The sequence below is a fragment of the Saccopteryx bilineata genome, chromosome 4 (genome assembly GCF_036850765.1).
Source record: "Saccopteryx bilineata isolate mSacBil1 chromosome 4, mSacBil1_pri_phased_curated, whole genome shotgun sequence".
Classification (NCBI taxonomy): domain Eukaryota; kingdom Metazoa; phylum Chordata; class Mammalia; order Chiroptera; family Emballonuridae; genus Saccopteryx; species Saccopteryx bilineata.
In genome coordinates, this window is record NC_089493.1 from 205,410,609 (window position 1) to 205,427,566 (window position 16,958).

A 16,958-nucleotide genomic window follows, 5' to 3' on the forward strand; every position below is an offset into this window, starting at 1 on the left:
GCAGAGCATCACCCCCTGGTGGGCGTGCCAGGTGTATCCCGGTCGGGTGCATGCGGGAGTCTAACTGCCTCCCCATTTCCAACTTCATAAAAAATAAAATAAAATAAAAAAATCAGAGTGGACACATGAATATTCTATTTTATCTATTATTTTTTCAATTAAATCATTGTAGGTGGTATTTTCACATGCTATGGAAAAATTAGTAAGAAATGGACTCCTGGTACCAAAAGTTTATGCTCCAGTAGGGAAGATAAAAAATAAACAGATATAGTACTACCTATATTTGTACAGCAGTTCATAGTTTTGCATTTTCTTTCAATGAATTTTATTTTGTTTATTTAATTTTTAAAATTTTTAATTACAGTTTATATTTTATTTTATTTTGTATTGGTTTCAGGTGTACAGCATAGCAATGTTTCCCAACCTTTTTTGTGCCATGCCCCACCTTAACCTTTCTAAAATTTTTATGTGCCCCCCCATGTAACATACATAATTTTTAACATTAAAAAATTGATTTGTTCACTTAATAAACATAAATGATAGGTTCTAGGAAGAAATCACTATGAAATTGTTAACAAAACACAGTAAGTAAAATTTCAAAACACATAATGAAAAACAGAAATTTAAATTCCAAATAATTTTAATACAGATTTTTCTATATTAATTTATTATTTTAATTTAGTGTGATCCTTGTGCTTGATGCTTGCTGCACAGAGATTTTATATTAGGTTCCAATTTGGTTAGCTTTAGTCTCAAGTCTCCACGTTGTGTTATATCCAGCCGATTTCTTTTTTTTACCAGTAAATCATTTACAGCACTAAATCCACATTCAGCTAAAAATGAAGATGGAAACGGTAGCAATAGTTTTCTTGCACATTTGGTTGAATTTGGGTATTTGATTTCTGTTTCCTCACAAAGCCATGCCATCGCTCCTTTGATATTAAATAAAGCTTTAACTGACTCATCATTTTGCAATTCTGCGAGTTCTTCTTGATACTGCATATTTGATATGTCAGACAAATCCACTAACATTGGCTGCATCATCCATGTTGGGAAATCAATTTGTTTTCAATCAGAAAATCTTTCTTTTAAATCAGCCGATAGACGCCTGACTAGGCGGTGGCACAGTGGATAGAACGTCAGACTGGGATGCGGAAGACCCAGGTTCGAGACCCCGAGGTTGCCAGTTTGAGCGCGGGCTCATCTGGCTTGAGCAAAAAGCTCGCCAGCTTGGATCCAAGGTTGCTGGCTCGAGCAAGGGGTTATTCGGTCTGCTGAAGGCCCACGGTCAAGGCACATATGAGAAAGCAATCAATGAACAACTAAGGTGTCGCAATGCTCAACGAAAAACTAATGATTGATGCTTCTCATCTCTCCGTTCCTGTCTGTCTGTCCCTGTCTATCCCTCACTCTCTCTCTGTCTCTAAAAAAATAAAAATAAAAAAAATAATAATAAAAAATAAAAAATAAATATTTTAAATCAGCCGATAGAATATTCAAATGATTGACAATAACAAGTAAAGTGGTATCAGTTACTTCACATTTTTGGAGCCAATGAAACTGTTTAAAGTTTTTGTTGTTAATATGTTTCTGACATAACTCAATATTGGTAATGAAACCAAATATCTTTGCTTTTGCATCGACAAGAGTTTTATTTGTTCCTTGAAGTTGCTTATTTAATATATTTAGTTTTTCAAAGATATCAGCTAAATAACTCACAAATGCTTTATCATCTGTTAACAGATACTTCATTTCAGGTTTGTCGCTTAAAAAATCACTAAGAGTATCAAACAGTTCCATAAATCTTTTCAAACAGTTTCCTTTAGATAGCCATCTTACTTCAGTATGAGGTAAAAGTCTCACATGGTCTTCATTTTGTTCTTCACAAAATAGCTTGAAAAGACACATTTGGCACTAGCTTTAATAGCATTAACACACTTTATTACTGTATGTAATACTTCATTCAGAACAGGCAAGATGTTTTTAGCTACCAAGTTTTCCCTATGAATAACACAATGCACAAGAATCATTTCTGGATTTGCATCTTTCATCAATTTTAAGCAGCCATTTTTTTTGCCCATCATATTGGGAGCACCATCTGCAGCACAAGATGTTATATTTTTCATTGGTATATCATTGACATCTAAGTAGTTTTTTAGCTTATTATATGTATCTTTGGAGGTACTGGTGCTTTCTAATCTTTTACAGAACAACATTTCTTCAGCAAAATGTCCTTTATCAATATATCTTACGTAAGTTATCAATACTGCCTCACTGTCTCCCAAAGTTGATTCATCCATTTGCAAGGAGAATTTTCTTGTTTTCAGCTTTTCAATAAGTTGTTTTTCAATATCCTCACTCATTTCATCTATTCTTCTGCTAACAGTATTGTCACTGAGTGGCATAGCTTTTACATCTTTGTCATCTTTTTCAAGAACTGTTTTAAGAAATGCTGATATTGACGTTTTATTAAATTCTCTCCTATAGTGTGATTTTCTCCAGTTTTAGTGATGAATAAAGAAATTTGATAACTAGCCTCAAGAACACGATTATTAGTTGAAGTATGAGCAGTAAATAGAGACATTAATGTTCTTTTTTCAAATTTTTTCTTTAAAGTTTTAAAGTAACTCAAATCTGAATTAATATGAGCACTATGTTTCGCCTTCAAATGCGCCTCAAGACGACCTCGTTTCATTGATTCGTTGGTCAAGCATTGCTGGCATAAAAGACAAAAAGGAATCCGCTCATCGTGAACAGCGGGTTTGAACCCAAATTTTAAGTATTCCTCCAAATATTGACGAGTTTTTTTCTTGCTTGCACCATTCATTTTACTATGGGCTATAAGAAATAAAAATAAGATCAATTAAAAACTAATATTAAAATGTGTTAAAATATATTTAATGTGACATAGAGTAAACGTATACTAAAAATTTATATTTATTTAAATGTATATAACAATTTACTACACTACCACTGCAAATCAAAAGATATCTATATTTTTTCCACTTGACAAAATTTTCTGGAAAGTTATGCTTCTAAAATTAAAATTGTCTTGCATGCACTATTATAGCCTCAATAATATTTATACAATATTAGTGCTTTCTAGCCCCGATGCAAGAAGTACTTAATAAAGAGTTTAATATTGATAAAAATAAAATCAAATACTTACCAATTATATCTATACAATATATATGTATATTTATTAAATCAACGAGCTTTTACAACAGTTTTGACTGACACTTATTTCAAATTAACACCAACTGAATGATGTGAAACACTACAGAAGTTGCGATGGGCCAATTAGGTGAGAATAACTGCGTTGTTCAGTGAGTTTTTAAAACTGTCCGGGGTTCCCGCGGCAGATGGCACACTCCGCGGTGAACCCAGGACGAAGTTTACTTGACGACGCCAATCACCCAGTTGATATTTTGGTCTCGTCAAACGAAATTATACTTAATAATTATTTACCGCAATTATTTAAGAATTGCATTTTTTGTTAAATTTGGCACCGATATCTAGCATTACATTTAAATGGCCCAGGGCGAAAGAGTTAAATCGTGTCGAGTCCATTTTTAAATTGCCCCCCTTAACTATCGAATTGCCCCCCTGTGGGGCGTGGGCCCCACGTTGGGAAACACCAGCATAGTGGTTAGACAAGCATATACTTTACATGGTGTCCCCTTGATAGTTCCAGCGCCCACCTGGCACCACACATAGTTATTACAATATTACTGACTACATTCCCTATGCTGTACTTACAGTCCTATGACTATTCTGTAACAATTTTTTTTTTTTTTGTATTTTTCTGAAGCTGGAAACGGGGAGAGACAGTCAGACAGACTCCCGCATGCGCCCGACCGGGATCCACCCGGCACGCCCACCAGGGGGCGATGCTCTGCCCCTCCGGGGCGTCGCTCTGTTGCAACCAGAGCCACTCTAGCACCTGGGGCAGAGGCCAAGGAGCCATCCCCAGCGCCCAGGCCATCTTTGCTCCAATGGAGCCTTGGCTGTGGGAGGGGAAGAGAGAGACAGAGAGGAAGGAGAGGGGGAGAGATGCAGAAGCAGATGGGCGCTTCTCCTGTGTGCCCTGGCCGGGAATCGAACCCAGGACTTCTGCACGCCAGGCCAACGCTCTACCACTGAGCCAGCCGGCCAGGGCCTCTGTAACAATTTGTAGCTTCTCAGTCCCTTCACCTTTTTCACCCAGTCCTCCAAACCCCTGCCCTCTGGCAACCACCAATCTGTGTTTATGAGTCTGTTTCAATTTGTTATAAAAACTTTTCCATTGATAGAAAAGCTTGTTGTTCCACTTAGTTGTTCCATTTAGTTGTGTACTCATTGATTGCTTCTTATACATGCCCTGATTGGAGGTCGAACCTGTGACCTTGGTGTGCCTGGACACTTTATCCACTGAGCCACCTGGCCAGGGCAAGTCTGTTTCAATTTTATTTATTTTGTTCTTTAGGTTCCACAAATAAGTGACATCATATGGTATTTGTCTTTCTCTGTCTGACTTACTTCACTTAGCATAGAACCTTCTAGCTCTACCCATGCTGTTGCAAATGGTAAGATTTCATTCTTTCTTGTGGTCAAGTAATACTCCATTGTATATATGTATCACTTCTTTATCCACTCCTCTGTTGATGATCACTGGGATGCTTCCACAGCTTGACTATTGTAAATAATGCTACAATGAACATAGGGGTGCATATATTCTTTCAAATTAGTGTTTTGAGTTTCTTCGGATATGTTCCCAGAAGTAGAACCACTGGGTTATTAGGCAGTTCCATTTTTAATTTTTTGAGGAACTACCTACCATACTGTTTTGCACAGTGGCTACAACAATCTACATTCCTACCAGCAGTACACAAGAGTTTCCTTTACTTCACGTCCTTGACAACACTTGTTGTTTGATGATTTGTTAATGAGTGCCATTATGACAGGTGTGAGGTGATATCTCAGATGGTTTTAATTTGCATTTCTCTGATGATTAATGATGTTGAGCATCTTTTTATATGCCTATTGGCCGTCTGTATTTCCTCTTTGGAGAAGTACCTATTATGTCCTTTGCTCAGCTCTTTAATTGGGTTGTGGTTTTGGGGGTTTTTTGGGTGGGGTTTTTTTTAGTGTTGAGTTGTATAAGTTCCGTATAAATTTTAGATATTAACCCCTTATCAGATGCATCATTGTCATCCCATTCAGTGGGTAGTCATTTCATTTTGTTAATGGTTTCTTTTTTAATGCAAAAACATTTTTAGTTTGATTTAGTCCCAATGTTTATTTTTTTTCTTTTGTTTCCCTTGCCCACAGAGAGATATCAGAAAAATATTACTAAGAAAAATGTTTGAGAGTTTGCTGCCCATGTTTTCTTGTAGGACTTTTATGGTATTGAGTTTTACATTTTAGTTTTTAATTCTTTTTGAGTTCATTCTTGTGTATAGTGTGAGAAGGCGGTCCGGTTTTATTTCTTTGTATGTGTCTGTGCAATTTTCCCAACACCATTTATTGACTAGACATCTTTACCCCACTGTATGTTCTTGCCTCTTTTGTCAAATATTAATTGACTACAGAGGCATGGGTGTATTACTGGGCTCTCAATTCTGTTCCATTGATCTATATGTCTGTTTTTATGCCAGTACCATGCTGTTTTGATGACTGTGGCCTTATAGTATAGTTTGATATCGGGTAGCATGATTCCTCCAACTTTGTTGTTCTTTTTCAAGATTGCTGTGTCTAATCAGCATCTTTTGTGATTGGTTCTATATAAATTTTTGAATTATTTGTTCTACTTCTGTGACATATACCATTACTATTTTGATAGGAATTATGTTGAATCTAGAGATTGCTTTGAGTAGTATGGACATTTTAACAATGTTAATTCTTCTAACCCATGAGCATGGTATATGCTGCCTTTTATTTGTGTCTTCTTCAGTTTCTTTCTTTGGTGTCTTACAATTTTCTGAGTACAGGTCTTTGACCTTCTTGGTTAAATTTAATACTAGGTTTCTTCTTTTTTTCTTTTTTGATGGAATTGTAAATGGGATTGTTTTCTTAGTTTCCTTTTCTGATAGTTCATTAATGTTGTATAAAAATGTAATTGATTTGTATATATTTATTTTGTATCCTACTACTTTACTGAATTTATTTATCAGTTCTAGTAATTTTTGGTGGAATTTTTAGGGTTTTCTATGTACAGTATCATGTCATCTGTAAATGATGGCAGTTCTACTTCCTTTCCAGTTTGGATGCCTTTTATTTTTTCTTCTTTTCTGATTACTGTGGTTAGGAGTTCCAGTAGTACGTTGAATAAGAGTGATGCAAGTGAACAACCCTGTCTTGTTCCTGATCTTAAGGGGATTGCTTTTAGTTTTTGCCCATTGAGTATGATGTTGGCTTTGGGTTTGTCATAGATGGCCATATTATGTTAAGGTATCTTCCCTCCATTACCACTTTTCTGAAAGTTTTTATCATAAATGGATGCTGGATTTTGTCAAAAGCTTTTTCTGCATCTACTTATATGATCATATGCTTTTTATCCTTCCTTTTATTTATGTAATGTATCACATTTACTGATTTGCAGATATCGTACCACCCTTGCATCCCTGGAATAAATCCCCCTTGATCATCGTCTATGACCTTTTTAACACATTGCTGGATTTGGTTTGCTAATGTTTTATTAAGGATTTTTGCATCTATGTTCATTGAGGATATTGGCATATAATTTTCTTTCTTGTAGTGTTTTTTATCTGATTTTACAATAGAATTAGGATAATGCATGCCTCATAAAATGAGCTTAGGAATTTTTCCTTCTCTTGAAATTTTTTTTTGGAATAGTTTGAAAAGGATAGATGTTCTCTTTTAAATGTTTGATAAAATTCTCCTGTGAAGCCATTTGGTCAGGACTTATGTTTGGTAGATTTTTTTTTTTTTTTTACTGCTTCAGTTGCATTAGTTGTAATCAAGTCTATCCACATTTTATACTTCTTCTTGATTCAGTGTTGAGAGATTGCATGTTTCTAAGAATTTATTCATTTCCAGATTGTTCAATTTGTTGGCACATAAGTGTTCATATTTTCCTATGGTCCTTGTATTTCTGTAGTGTTTTGCATTTTCTTATTTGACCACCACCAAAAATAAAATGAAGTGGAAGGGAAACTTTTTTTTTTTTGATAGAAAAATTCTTTAATCAAAACAAGTTTACATGTTAATACGTATGGCTTAACTAAAGTATCCAGATTTTAATTGTACTAAGGACCAAACAGATGTTAATACCAAGAGTTCCCTCAAAACCCAGGGTCCTGTGTTCCATTTTAAGACCTCTCATAATTAAAATTCCAATTATTGAAATAATTCAACTTTTCACCTGTTGATGAAAATAAATTATGAGAGGTCAAAAACATACAATGTATGCCACATGCAAGTACTTTGTCTACTGTCTCAGAGCAACTAATGTTTCCACTTTTTGCAGTCCTGTCACATGTATGATACAGAAATAAAAATTCCCTTCTGATGTAGCCATGTTTACAAATAGGTTAGTTTTCTAATATAGTATTTTATGTTTATTTACTGCATAAGCATCATGGATTATTCTCCAATTAAAAAAATACTTAGTGACATTCTTTATGAGTGTACCTTTAAAAATTCAGAAATGTCTCAAAAATAAACTTTCATCATTTAGTTTTCACTTTCAGCTATTAGTGCCTGTAAAGGATTTTAGATGGCTGAACCTCGAGCCAGATTTATTCTTATAGACACCCATTTTCTGCTCTCTGCATGAAGTCATGCAACTGAATTCCCAGCCACAAAATTAAATTGCCTTCTCAAGTTAACATGAATTTTGTACCTTGTAGAATTGTTAGGTCAATGTCAGTTGGTTATCTGGTTGTCATATAAAAAGACATATAGACCACACATTGTTACAAAGCAGCAGGATACTGTAGCACAATGACTGAGATTAATTTTAGACAGATTAATTATATAGAAGTAACTTCTACAAAAACCACAGTGAAAAGACAGTCTGGTAAAATCCAAGATTTGTAAAAACTATGCACAAAATCCACAGTTGGGAAAACAGTAAAGGTTTTATACAAGTAGCAGTTTTAAAAATGTAACTTTCTTCTACTATCAATTATACATTAACTTACACACACTAATTGAAAATATGCTACAACCAATGTCTAGAAAAGCAGTTCAATATTTCCTAAATGGAGTTCCCTCACATTTACTGTATACTGTAGCTGTTAATACTGCACAATTAAGCAATGTTTAATTACTTTTAAACAAAGGGATTTTTTCCCCCTTAAAACAAGTTTTAAACATCAAAACCTATGCTTATAAAAATTTAAAACTTTCAGCAGTCTGTTTCAAATGGAAACCATTACAAACTTCTCAAATGTTCTTTATAGTCCAGGCATGTCAACCTAGTTATCTAGCGTAGAATCCTTCAGAGATATTTCGGCCTCTCTCTCCTCACTAGATGGCTTTTTCTTACCTCTGGCCTCATCTTTGCTTTCTTCAGTGCTATCTCCATTATGTTGCAGCTGATGACTCTCTTGAGCATCAGATCCTCCATTTAGAGTCTTTGAACCTGTTTGTTCCTTTTCTAGCTTTTTGTTTGGCCTTTTCTTCCCTTGATCGTTGGTTTTATTTGCTTCCTCATGCTGTCTTTGTTCAGCAAGAGATTTATTCAGCACTTATGTGATTACTGAGTCTCCTTCACCAACCAAAAACATGTTCTTAAATTTGTTATACAGGCCCTGGCCGGTTGGCTCAGCGGTAGAGCGTCGGCCTGGCGTGCGGGGGATCCGGGTTCGATTCCCGGCCAGGGCACATAGGAGAAGCGCCCATTTGCTTCTCCACCCCCACCCCCTCCTTCCTCTCTGTCTCTCTCTTCCCCTCCCGCAGCCGAGGCTCCATTGGAGCAAAGACGGCCCGGGCACTGGGGATGGCTCCTTGGCCTCTGCCCCAGGCGCTAGAGTGGCTCTTGTCGCGGCAGAGCGACGCCCCGGAGGGGCAGAGCATCGCCCCCTGGTGGGCAGAGCCTCGCCCCTGGTGGGCGTGCCGGGTGGATCCCGGTCGAGCGCATGCGGGAGTCTGTCTGACTGCCTCTCCCCGTTTCCAGCTTCAGAAAAATACAGAAAAAAAAAGAAAAAGAAAAAAAAATTGTTATACAACATTGTAGATGTTTCCATAATAATCTGACTCACTTTGAATCGCCGTATTTTTTTCAGTGTTGTAATCCTCTCTGTGTGTTTCTGAGCTTGCTGCATTGTGACCTGAAGTGAAGCTAGTTCATCCAAGGCCTCAATACATCTGTTCACATCAAGATTATCAATTTTGAGTGAATTTTTAATTTCAGCATGTATCCTTTGAAGTCAAGAATCCATTGATGTTTCTCGCTTCTTCTCCACTTTCTTAACTTCTGGCTTCTTTACTTCATCTTTATTCTGCTGCTCAGTTTCCATTTGTTCCTCTTGCTTGCGCTTCCTGTCTGCTGCTGCTTTTTTGTGTTGACCCTTCAGCATATTCCTTCTATGAGCAGCCTGAAAGTTTCTTCCACCTTTTCTCTTCTTTTCACCTTCTTGATCATCTCCTTCCTCTTCAGAATCAGAGGTTGATGTAATCCCTGTTGTTTTAGCTAAATTTTTCCTTTTTGATTCAACTTCTTTCTTGCCTTCTTTTTTGTCTGGTTCTTTTCTTGGCTTCTCTTCTTCCTTCTGGCCCTCTTCATCCTTTTTAAGCTGCTTTTTAGGTTGTTTTTCCTCTTGGGCCTTTTTCTTACCCTTGTCTTCTTCAGTTACCACGTCAGTCTCTGAAGGACAGGTCTGTTTTACCATTTTGGGTCTGCCTCTTGGTTTTGGAATCTTGACTTCTGTAGCTGCAGGTCGTCCTCTTTTAGGACTCACTTTTAGATTAGCAGATGCTGCTGCTGTTGTCACTACTCCTGCCTCCTCGGTTTCTACTTGCTTTTCTGCCTTTCTCTTTCTTCCTCTTCTGGCAGCTTGTGGAGTGGTCATGTCCATTGCTTTAGTCACATCCTCACTGCTGGCTTTTTCTTCATGGTCAGTGTCTTCCTTTGAAACACTAGTTTCTTTTTCTTCAACTTCAACATCAGATGACGTATTTGATTGTTTAGCTGATGCCTGTTGACTTGAAAATTTCACTTTTGGATTGTTATCTATCTCCCAAAAACCTTCATTAAAGCCTTTTCGTTTATTTGGTTTTCCATACTTTTCCTTATTTTCTGAGTAAGGAAATATATCCTTTGGGCCTAAAAAAGCAGTCTCATGAGTTCAAAAAAAAGAAAATGGGTAGTTTGTTTGTGGGTGGTTTCACAGCTCCATCGGGAACTTCATCTACTCGAGCTGGCCAATGAGAATAACCTTTCATCTTAGCGAAGATGAGGTCTCCAGGTTTGAAATCGCGAGCCATGTTTTGTGACGGGCGATGCCGAGGATCCGAATCCGAAGACCTGAATCCGAAGACCAGTGAGGAGATGCGACGGCACAGACCACAGACGGCGGGGGAGATGCGGGAGGCCGGGCGGAAACCGAGATTGGGGGGGGGGGGGGGAGCTGGAGGATGCCTCGCGGAGTCCCGATGCACCTGCGGGTGTTGCGGCACTGAGGCTGCGGTGGAGGGCCGGCCTCCGCTGCCCGCGTCCACGCGAGCCACCTGCGCCACCAAGAGGCGTCTCAACGGCCCGGAGTCGCCGCGCCGTTGCTGCGCTGCTTGGAAGGGCAACTTTTATTAACTCTATTTAGAAGCTTAAGAAATGGACACTTGCCTGACCAGGCGGTGGAGCAGTGGTTAGAGCATCGGACTGGGATGCAGAGGACCCAGGTTCGAGACCCCGAAGTCGCCAGCTTGAGCGTGGGCTCATCTGGTGTGAGCGAAAGCTCACCAACTCGGACCCTGAGCAAGGGGTTACTCCATCTGCTTCGGTCAAGGCACATATGAGAAAGCAATCAATGAAGAACTAAGGCAGTGGTCCCCAACCTTTTTTGACCGCGGACCGGTTTAGTGTCAGAAAATATTTTCACGACCAGTCTTTAGGGTGGGACGGATAAATGTATCATGTGACCGAGACAAGCATCAAGAGTGATCTTAGACGGATGTAACAGAGGGAATCTGGTCATTTTTTTAAAATAAAATATCGTTCAGACTTAAAAATAACTAAAACGGAAATAATGTAAGTCACTTATTCTTTCTCTGTGGACCGATTCCAAATGGCCCATGGACCAGTACCGGTCCGCAGCCCAGGGGTTGGGGACCACTGAACTAAGGGGTTGCAACAAAAAAACTAATGATTGATGCTTCTCATCTCTCTCCGTTCCCGTCTGTCTGTCCCTATCTATCCCTCTCTCTGACTCTGTCTCTGTAAAAAAAGAAAGAAAGAAAAAAGAAAAGAAAGAAAAAGAAATGGACACTTAATAAAATGAACAAGCTCAGGGTCACATAGCTATTAAGTATCTGAGCCCTAACTGGAATCTGAGTCCTGGAAATCTACATCTAGAAAAGCACCAAGAAACCACTATGGGAATGTGCATGAGACAGACGCCTTTGAGCCGTGGAAGGAAGGAAGACTTCAACACTAGGGTGCGTTTGGGCTGGTCTTGGTTTCAGATGTGTAGCAATGATGGAGCAGACAGGAGAACTAGGAAGAAGAGAACATTCCACACAGAAAGAAAAGGATGAGGGAGACTGAAAAAAGCTAGAGGGAGGTAAAAACCCAGAACAGATTGTTCAGCTTGGGTGGGCACCAGCAGTTTGGAGGGTCATAAAGGTGGTGGGAGGTTGGGATCAGTGCTAAGATAAGTTTAGACATTATTTAGGAACCATTGGGGAGCTATTGAAGGATTTTATTTACTTGCTTGTGTATTGCTTAGAGAAGGCAGTAACTTGGTCAGAATAGTCCTATGAGAAGCCCCTAGTTGTCAGTCAGAAAAACTGCAGAAAGAGACCTTAAGTAGGAAAGTGAGTCAGGAATCTGACAGAGAAAGCCAGAGATGGCACAGAGCAGAGGCAGAAATGCCATTTGACGATTTATATATGTGTATGTGCTGGGCTAAGATAAGGGGAGGTGAGCACTGGGAAGGGGGACTGGGAGAGAGGAAGGCACCGTCCCACGTCTGTTCTCTCCATTCTGATGGTGCTGCCTTGGAGAAGGTCACGCAGCAAGCTGCAGGGCACTGAGCTCACTATGACTGATGGGAAAATGTCGCCCTGTGGGGAGTCTTACTGCTCTGAAAATAAAATAACTGTGGAAGCACTGAAGTAAGGAATTTGCAATAAAAAAAGAAAAATGAAAAGTGGGATCCCTAAGAGATGTGAGAATTATTGGATCAAGTATGAAGAATGGTAAATGTCAAAACATTTGATAATATTTCTGCTAACAGATGTTGTGAAGATGAGAGTTCCCATAATTCTTCTTAACTTTTTTTCTTCTTACAATTGTCACAAGATCTAGGAGCATAAAGAATTTGTCATTTCAGTGTTGCATTACAACACGAAGCAAGGCAGAAGTAGCCTTAAGTGGCACCATCAACACAATAGTACATTCTGCTACCTGCAATAAATCTTGAATTGCCAATTTATAGATCTTTTATGTTTATATGAGGAAAGCTTTCAATGCAGTCATTTAATTATTCATGAAAATTTTCTATTTACAACAGTTTTAATGTATACCTGTCATGTGTAAAGTACTCCACTAGGTACTAGTTATAAAATTAAACTTAACTATTCAGTTATAAAAGAAATCACACCCACAATCTCTGGAAAGCCTGTTGTAAAAGCAGGTGAGATACCTGTGAAAATGTGTCCTTTAGCCCTGGCAGGTGGCACAGTGGTAGAGCATCAGCCTGGCTTATGGATGTCCCAGGTTCAATTCCCAGTCAGGACACGCAGGAGAAGTGCCCATCTGCTTCTCCTCCTCCCCCCCCCCCCCCCCCCCCCCCCGCCACACACACACTTCTCTTACTCTTTTTCTCCCTCAGCCAGTGGCTCAATTGGTTTGGGCACTGAGGATAGGTTCGTTAGAGCACATCACCCTCAGGCACTAAAAGTAGGTTGGTTGATTTGAGCATTGGCCCTAGATGAGGTTGCCAGGTAGATTCTGGTCAGGGTGCATGTGGGAGTCTGCCTCACCATCTCACCTCCTCTCACCTAAAAAATAAAAGAAAAAGTGTCCTTTGAATTCCACAGAAAACTCATTTGGGGAGCAGACCAAGATTATTTGTTTTAAGCTACCCTGTGTATCCCCTTAAACTATTAATACAGGTAACAGAGGTTGTAGCCATAATGAACACTGAGATATTGAGTATACATGTCTATGACCTAGTTGTAGTTTGGTAGTCTAAGTTATATTTTTATTGACCTGTTAAAAACTCCAGGTATTTGTAAAACTGTTAAGAAATGTAAAAAAATAGAAGTTTGAAAATTTTAATTAGTGCATGTTGAGTTTAATTTCTCGCTCTTTTAGAGATCAGACAAGATCAGGTGTGTTCAGGGTGGTATGGCCATAGATCAGCGGTTCTCAACCTGTGGGTCACGACCCCGATGGCTTTAGGCGACCCCTGTGTTTTGGTCATTCGACCCTGGCCGGGGTCGTGACCCACAGGTTGAGAACCGCTGCCATAGATTAATTTCTCGCTCTTTTAGGTACTGTATATGTCTCCTATTTCTGGACATGTGGTTAGTATTATAAATTTTCAACACTTTTAAAAAGTGGTAAAAATTCTGTCCTATCCCATATTTAAAACATCTCAAGAATTTTAATTCATGTCTATTTTCTTACTTCCCACTATTTTTTTTCTTAATATACCGTATTTATGTAAGTCTTATCAATTCTTTACTTTAGGAAACACACTATTCTATAATCTAGCTAGTCTGTCCTGCCAGGTCCTGTCACTTCTTGTCTCTTGATTAGCAAGTGGTGGTGACCACATAGGTAGAAGAGATCTTCTATGTGGCTCCTCCTGGCATCTCTGTATAACACAGAACCTGATGCCAGCTGGCTCTCTCCAGTCGTGGTCAAATGGAAAAGCAAATCTAGTCAGTATTTAAAAGTGGGAACATTAACCTAAAAAATCTGAATAGAAAAACCTTAAAGTTTCACAGGAGAGATTATTTTCTTTGTCAATACTACCACATACACAGGTATTTCTGGCTAACTACAATACTTCATGGGGCAGCACCAAATTGGCATTTACACTCTACAGATAAGGTACCCTAGGAAATATGGTCTGAATACTTGCTGCACATCATACCGATTGACAGCAGCACATTCCGGGTATATGTGTGTAATTCTTTTTTTTTACTTTTTTGTGTTAATATAAGTAACGCATCTCCTTGTAGAAAAGTTAGACAATGAAGGTGAGCAAAAGAAAAAAGCACATCATCCAAGCACTGACCTCATTAATGACATTATCTCCTCCTAATTTTATTTATATATATATACATATATATATAAACACACACACAAACACATATATTATTTTTTCTGAATGAAACTATCCTGGCTCATAATGTTTTTGCACTCAACAAAATACTGGGAATGTCTCTGTTTTTTTTAATTAAATGTATTGGGCTAACATTGGTTAATAACGTTATATAAGTTTCAAATGTATAATTCTATAATGCATGTTCTGTCTATTGCATTGTATGCTTTTCACCCAAAGTCTAGTCTCCTTCTGTCACTATTTAGTTGACTCCCTTTACTTCCCTTCTCCTTCCTTCATCCCCCTTCTCCTCTCGTAACCACTATGAATTTTTTTTGCTTGTTCATTTGTTACTTTCTGTTTTATGTCCCACATATGAGTGAAATCATATCGTTCTTGTCCTTTCTTGTCTGATTTATTCATTTAGCATGATACTCTCAAGATCCATCCATGTTGTCACAAATGGCAATATTTCATTCATTTTTATGGCTGAGTAGCAATCTGTTGTATGTACCACATCTTCTTTATGCAATCATCCATTGAAGGACACTTAGGCAGTTTCAATGTCTTGGCTACTGTGAATAATGCTGCAATAAATAAAGGGGTCCACATATCTTTGCAAATAAATTTTTTCAAGTTTTTTGGATAGCTACTAAGACTAGAGATATGGTTGCTCTAGTCTAATTTTTTGAGGAACTTTCATACTGTTTTCCATAGTGACTGTACCAATTTACATTCCCACCAGCAGTATATGACAATTCTTTTTTTTTTTTTTACATCTTCTCCAACACTTATTTCTTATCTTACCAATAACAGTCCTTCTGACTGGTATGTGGTGCTACCTCATGTGGTTTTGATTTGCCTTTCCCTCATAGCTAGTGAATTGGATCATCTTTTCACATGTCTGTTGGTCATTTGTATGTCTTCTCGGGAAGTGTCTGTTCAGGTCTTCTGCCCATTTTTTTAAAATGGATTTTTTGTTGTTGTTGAGTTGTATGAGTTTTTTATATATTTTTTGAATAATAGTCCCTTATTGAAGTATCATTTACAAATATCTTCTCCCATTTAGTTGTTGCCCTTTTGTTTTGTTGATGGTTTCTTTTGCTGCACAGAAACTTTTTAATTTGGTATAGTTACATTCATTTATTTTTGTTTTTACTTCCCTTGCTTTTGGGATCAAGTTTACAAAAACCTCTGAGACCAAAGTCCGTAAGTTTAATACCCATGTTTTCTTCTTTATATTTTCTTATGTCAGTTCTTATATTTATCTTTAATCCATTTTGAGTTAATTTTTTGTTTATAGTATCAGATAGCAGTTTAGTTTCATTCTTTTGCATGTGGCTTTCCAGTTTTCCAAACATCACCCACTGAAGAAGTGTTCCTTTCTCCATTGTATGTTCTTGGCTCCTTTGTTGAAAATTATTTTCCCATAAACATGTGGGTTTATTTCTGGGCTCAATTCTGTTCCATTGATCTGTATGTGAGTTTTTTCTGCCAATACCATACTGTTTTTATTATTGTAGCTTTTTAGTATAATTTGAAGTCAGGGAATGTGATACCTCTGGCTTTGTTCTTTTTTTTCCTCAGGATTGCTTTGGCTATTCAGGGTCTTTGTGGTTCTATACCAATTTTATCAATTTTTGTTCTATTTCTTTGTGAAATGCCATTGGGATTTTGATGGGGAGCACATTAAATCTGTATGTTACTTTAGTTATATGGCCATTTTCACTATGTTGATTTTTCCCATTTTTTCCAGTTCTATTTATTTCTGTCTTATTTTCATTTTGAATTTTAATGTATTCTGTTGACATCATTTCAAGTGTGCCACTCAATATAACACCTTCTGCACACTGCATCATGCCCCCATGCAAAATCTCTTGCCCTCCTCGTTTCTTCTCTTCTGTCCCCCTCCCCCTACCTTTACACCCTTCCCCTCTGGCTACTGCTACGCTGTTGTCTATATATATGTGTCATGTATATATGATTTTGGCTAATCCCTTCACCTTCTCTGATCCTGTCCCTCTTCTCTCTTCCCTCTGACAGCTGTCCCTCTGCTCCCTGTGACTCTGCCTCTGTTTCTATTTTGTTCCTCAGTTTATTAGGCTCATTAGATTCCACATGTAGGTGAGATCATATGGTTCTTGTCTTTCTCTAACTGGCTTATTTCACTTAGCATAATAATCTCCAGGTCTATCCATGCTGTCGCAAAAGGTAAGATTTCTTTTTATTTATTTATTTATTTATTTTTGTATTTTTCCGAAGCTGGAAATGGGGAGGCAGTCAGACAGACTCCTGCATGCGCCTGACCGGGATCCACCCAGCATGCCCACCAGGAGGCAATGCTCTGCCCATCTGGCGCATCACTCTGCCACAATCAGAGCCATTCTAGCACCTGAGGCAGAGGCCACAGAGCCATCCTCAGCACCTGGGCCAACTTTGCTCCAGTGGAGCCTTGGCTGCGGGAGGGGAAGAGAGAGACAGAGAGGAAGGAGAGGGGGAGGGGTGGAGAAGCAGATGGGC

General features: G+C 38.4%; 1 protein-coding gene and 1 pseudogene across 1 annotated transcript in view; one reads left to right on the plus strand and one right to left on the minus strand.

The window, feature by feature from the left end:
* THBS4 (thrombospondin 4) overlaps positions 1-16,958 on the plus strand; it is an 88,007-nt gene that overhangs the window by 26,238 nt on the left and 44,811 nt on the right. The gene's annotated exons all lie outside the window — the stretch shown is intronic.
* Positions 9,191-10,431, minus strand: LOC136336226 (PC4 and SFRS1-interacting protein pseudogene; annotated as a pseudogene).